The 5977-nt window shown below is 41.6% G+C and overlaps 1 non-coding gene across 1 annotated transcript; it reads left to right on the forward strand.

The window, feature by feature from the left end:
* Positions 1–3683: 3683 nt before the first annotated feature.
* Positions 3684–3790, forward strand: LOC145565352 (small nucleolar RNA R71). Its single transcript, XR_014095016.1, has one exon. It is a non-coding gene; the product is annotated as a small nucleolar RNA R71 (small nucleolar RNA).
* Positions 3791–5977: the final 2187 nt, after the last annotated feature.

The raw sequence follows: 5977 nt of genomic DNA on the forward strand, positions 1-5977 counted from the left end.
GGGTATCTTCAATTTTTCGGCGGTAGGAATTATATAGGATGCCAAAAGTTCCAATTCATCTCTCCTAACATTTGCCGGTTCATGCCTCCCAAAAATAGTGAGGCCGGCAAATCTTTGCCAAAGTTTTGGGACGGGATGTTGAATCCACGTCCCTTTGGCATGTTGGAGTTTAACTAAATCCTCCCCAGTTAGCCTCTTATAGACCACGGCGGTGTGGTCTTGAGAGGGTTCAATCGGTTTATCCGATTTCAAATCAAACAACTTTCCGAATTCTTTAAGAGTTAGTCTCACATCGTTGTTTAATAATCGGAATTGTACATGAGTAATTAGTGCATTCATTTTAATAACATTAAAACTTGAAATAAATTCTAATGTTAAGTAGTCATACGTATCATGGCACGTTTGAAAGAAACCACTCATGCCTATACCTTTGAACAATTTTTCCAAATATTTATCTAAGCCCAACCTAACTAGTGTGGGATGATGAATAAAACGGGTAGAGATTACCTGGCGATCGATAAGGTTTAGCATCCTAGCCCGTTGCTCCTCCGAGGTAATGACAACCTCCTCCCATCCCGGAATTTGAAGATTCGGGTTGACCGTTGGTTGTGGTGCCCTCGAACTCTCACCCCTTTGTGTCCTTGAACGTTTTGAGGCCATTATATGTGGAAAAATTTAATGCTTGGAGCTTTCTCTCTCTAGGGGTTTGAAGGAAGTATGAGAGAAAGTGGGAGAAAATAGGTGGGAAATGTAGAGGAAGATGTGAGGATTAATAATATGTAAGAATTTTGAGGTTTTGATGGATGAATTTGATGAGATCTTGAAAAAGAAGTGAGTTTGAAAGTGTAAAAATGGAGGTTTTAGAGAGAGAAAGTAATGGAGAAGAAGATGAAATAAGAAGAAAGTGAGGAAATAAAGAGGAGGAAAAGTTTAAAGGGACGACCAAAGTAGGCGCACCCGATCGGGCGAGCCTCGCCCGATCAGGCGGATAAACTTGATTTCCAGAAACCTAGCTGCGTGCCCGATCAGGCGCAAACACGAACGAAATTTTCGCCCTCTCACTCGCCCGATCGGGCGAGCTTCGCCCAACATATCTTTTCCTTCACTCGATTTTCGGCCGATCGGGCAACCTCGCCCAATCGAGCGAATTTCACTCGAGTTTCTAGCGCTCTTTGGCGCCCGATCGGGCAACCTCGCCCGATCGGGCGAAAGTTGCTCGACTTTCCAGCCCTCCTTGCGCGCTTGATCGGGCAGCCACGCCCGATCGGGCGAATTTAAGACTGGAATTTTCCATGCTTGCGCGCCCGATCGGGCCCGTGCCCGGTCAGCATTCCTCAGCTTTTTCTTCGTCTTCAAATTTCATCTAAGTCTTTCAACCTCTTAAACCTATACCTGTACAAAGACACTTATAAACGGTAAAATTTCACTCTCCTCGCCTCTCAAAAAAAATAAATAAAAAGGAAAACTAGTCTAGGAAGCAAGAAATACGGGTTGCCTCCCGCAAAGCGCTGGTTTATCTAGGTCCTGCACGACCCTCTTACCAAGTACAATGTGTAGGACCCTTGGCCTAACGCTTGATCGGGTGTTTTCTCACCCGGTCTAGCGGTGTTCAGGTTGCGATGCGGATTCCTTACATACCTTGTAGGACACCAAATCACCTTATCCGGTGGATCCTCCTTGACTTGGACTGGGGAATCTTCAATGCTACGCACTAAAAATCCTTCTTCGATCGAAGGTTGCTTCAAATTGTCATTGCGTTAAACACTTGCAACTCGATCTGGCGGAACATTTACCGTAGGCTCGATTCGCATAACTTGCTCGATCGGTTCCACCTGTTCATCCTCGAATCCAAGACCAACATTGTAGAGTGCTCTTTCTATTGCATCGACTTCCTTCTGCCATTTGTCTATCTCATCTGAAAAGGATGCAACACAAGATACCGCCTCCAAGGGATCTTTTTCAAGAGCTTGGGGCATGTTAGAATAATCTTCAACCACATTAACACTGAAACGTTTCTCCTCAGTCATGGAGCTTTTAGGGGTATTATTCAGATAACTTTATCGTCCCCTACTGATAATGTTAATTTACCACTTCTTACATCTATGACTGCTCCTACAGTGTTAAGGAATGGTCTACCCAAAATAATTGGGGTTTGCATATCCTCAGCCATATCAAGAACGACAAAATCTACAGGTATATAAAATTTACCTACTCTAACGGGGACATCCTCTAAAACACCTAAGGGGTATTTGAAAGAACGGTCGGCCATTTGTAGAGTTATATTGGTAGTTTTTAATTTACCCATATTCAACTTAGAACACACAGATAATGGCATGACGCTAACACTGGCACCCAAATCACAAAAAAATGCATTATCAATCAAGAGATTGCCAATATGACAAGGGATAGAAAAACTACCCGGATCTTTTAATTTAGGTGGAGACTTATTTTGAAGTACGGCACTACACTCTGCAGTGAAAGCTACTGTCTCTACCTCACTAATAGACCTTTTTCTCGTCAATATTTCTTTCATAAATTTTGCATACGAGGGGATTTGTGTGATCAATTCAGTAAAGGGAACTGTTACCTTCAAATCTTTTATCACCTCCAGGAACTTACCAAACTGCTTATCCAAGTTTGTCTTCAATTGACGATTGGGGAATGGAAGTTTGATGATTGGCTTTGGAGCATTATTACTCTTGTCAGGAGTAGCCACCTTCTCTGGAGTTGTACCCTGCAATGTAGAATAGGATATGTTAGTACTATCCTTTAGCCCTGCGGGGCTATCAACTACATTGTTTGGTTTAACGGAATTAAGATTGGCATTATTTAACAAAACAGGTTCATCAACTCCGGGCATAGAGGGCCCTTCATAGTTTGAACCACTCCTTAGAGTAATTGCAAATGCTTGATCCGTAGGCCTAGTCGGCTATGCCGGCAGAGCTCCCTGTTGGCGGGCTTGTAGGGTAGCGGAGAGTTGCGCAATTTGATTATCTACAATTTTATTATGCGCTAGAATTTGATCAATTGTCGCATCTCTGCTCTCCATGTGCTTTTGCATATTTACCAACATTGCTCTAATTTCCACCAGAAAAGGGTCAGAAGATGAGGAGGGTTGTTGTGGTTGGTTCTTCTGGCCAGCATTGGGATGATAATATTTCTGATGCTGTTGTTGTGGCGCCTGTGGTTCTTGTGGTGGTGGATTTTGAACATTAGTGCTCCGGTAGGAAAGGTACGGATGGTTCCGATACCCAGGATTGTAGGTGTTGGAGTATGGGTTGTTCTGCCTATAGGCTTGAAAGGCATTAACTTGCTCCACGGAACTCCTGCAATCTTGCTCCCAATGACCTACAATACCACAATTTTCACAGAAAGCCTCATTAGAATTGTTATTAATCGCAGAAACATTAGCTACATTAGCAGTGCTCAGATTATCTAATTTTTGGCAAATAGAGTTTAGTTGAGCTTGCAAAAAGGATACAGAGTCGACACTATGCTTCCCCTTGTTAGCAAATCCTCTAGGATTCCCATATTGGGAAATGTGTATCGCCATATCTTCAATAACCTGACCTGCATCATCAACATTAAGATTCATAAATCTCCCACTAGCTGCAGAGTCTAAAATTATTCTAGAGGAATTTCCAATGCCGTTAAAAAAGGCTTGGATAAACTCCCATTGCGCGAAATTATGGTGAGGGCATTCTCTTTGTAAGTCCTTGAACCTCTCCCAAGCCTCATATAAAGACTCATCGGCTTCTTGGGCAAAGTTCTGGATCGCGCTCCGTAGTACGGTTGTTCTCTCTGCATGGTAATACTTGTTATAGAAATTCAAAACAAGAGTTTCACAGTCAGTTATACCAAGTGTAGTTCTATTTAAGCCATTAAACCACAATTTAGCTTTTCCAGTTAAAGAGAAAGGAAAGAGAATCTCCCTGATTTGGTCTTGAGTGACCCCGGCTTCCCTAATGGTGGTACAATATTGACAATAGTTGGCAATGTGAAGATTCGGGTCTTCACCCTTGGCTCCACTGAATTGCTTCCTCTCTATCATCGTTATAAATTGAGGTTTAATTTCAAATTGAACCCCATCAAGAGCCGGAGTAGGGGTGAGATGTGGAAAATCCGTAAGCTTTGGTTGTGAATAATCACCAAGCTTCTTTGGAGCCGTCATCTCTGATTCTGCGTCTGATGATGTCTCTGAATCGCTAGAACCAGTTGGAGGATCGCGGTGATTATTGTTATCATCACCAGAATCCGCCAGGATTTGCTTGTAGAAATTTTTCTGTCTATGGAAGGAACGTTCGATCTCAGGATCGAATGAGATGTAACCTGATCTGGAACACCTGGGCATAAACAAAAACTAGAAGCAAATATGAGATTTGTCTCACAGAACTAACGCTCTCTGAGACAAAAGGGAAATAATCTAGACTACAAAAACAATCAGAAATAAAAATAAAATCGTTTCCCCGGCAACGGCGCCAAATTTTGACAGGGTAAAGTCGTATCCCCTAATCAAAAGTAATTCCTAAATCCTCTAACTAACGTAGATAGGGAAGTAGGGTCGAATCCACAGAGAAACGAGTCTTTCTATTCCTAATTAATTAATATAATCCAGATTATAAAGTAACCAATATATTGTAATCAAAGGGAACTAAACTACGAAGATTAAGAGTAGGGAGAAAACAATGAATAAAAGGATCTAGGGCATAGGTTCACCAATAAATAATACTCCAGGGTAAAACATAGTAATCAATCGTTGACATTGCATAAATAACACGATTAACAGGCTCTCGCAATTTATTAATCAACATAGATCTAACAGGCTCTCGCAATTTATTAATCAACATAGATCTAACAGGCTCTCGCAATTTACTAGATCTAAGTTCTTATTGAAAATAGCCTTTAATATCAAATTAACATCTGTTCGATTCATCAATTTAATATTGTTATACTTTTACAAGCCGCAATTGTAAAACGTTAAAACAATTCAATAAGAAATTATCATGCAATACCAATAATCAATAATAGTCAATCACCAATGCATCAATTAACCAGATTGTAAAGGGCTTTCGCTACGTATTACAATAGCACAATTAATTTACCGGTATTAAATCTCATCTCTCGAATCTCGACTTAACAATTTATAAATTAACCTGCCTATTGAAACTAGACCTAAACATTAATTCTCATCTGTCGAATCTTGAATCAATGTTGTCAAACTCATGCATAAAAGATCTGCGCAAATCTAGTCACATAGCATTAAATCAAGGAAAATTGTAATCTAATAATCCCACCTTTAGTCGGTCTTCCATAAACAATCCCACCTTTTGAAATTTCATAAACAATCCCACCTTTAACATGGATCTTCCATTAACGATCCTTTTGACCTATTACCGGTTAAACCGGTCAAACTTTTTTTATTTTTTTAATTCATCTCCTCCCACCTCCCTCCATGTTTACCACCTGAGCCACCCAAACCACTACCTCCTCAACTCCTCACTCCTTACCAACCACCAGTCACCCAGCACCAGGCACAACCCTTACAAAACCCCACCAGCAACCCCTTACCAGTTACCACCCACGCACTCCTCCACCTGCAACCCTCTTACACCCACGCACTCCTTCACCAGCAACCCCCTAATAACACCCACGCATTCCTCCACCAACCATGAATTCTTTTGCCGCGGCAATTTCAATCCACCATCCCAACCATTTCCCCTGGCTGCAGCCCCACCCCGCCCTCACCTTAGCTGAAACCCGACCCCATTTGAAACCCTAACCCCCACATGAACTGAACATCATCACCCAAAACCATATTTCGCTTGTGAAATTGTACGGTATGAATGAAATTGAATCAATCCAACTGCCATGATTGAGCTTAATTAAACCATTGATGAAAGATGTTGATGATGCGTGGTGATGATGAAGTGCACTACTAAGAAGAAACACGTGTGGTGATGATGATGCGTGGTGATGA

The sequence above is a fragment of the Chenopodium album genome, chromosome 1 (assembly GCF_948465745.1).
Source record: "Chenopodium album chromosome 1, dcCheAlbu1.1, whole genome shotgun sequence".
Lineage (NCBI taxonomy): Eukaryota > Viridiplantae > Streptophyta > Magnoliopsida > Caryophyllales > Amaranthaceae > Chenopodium > Chenopodium album.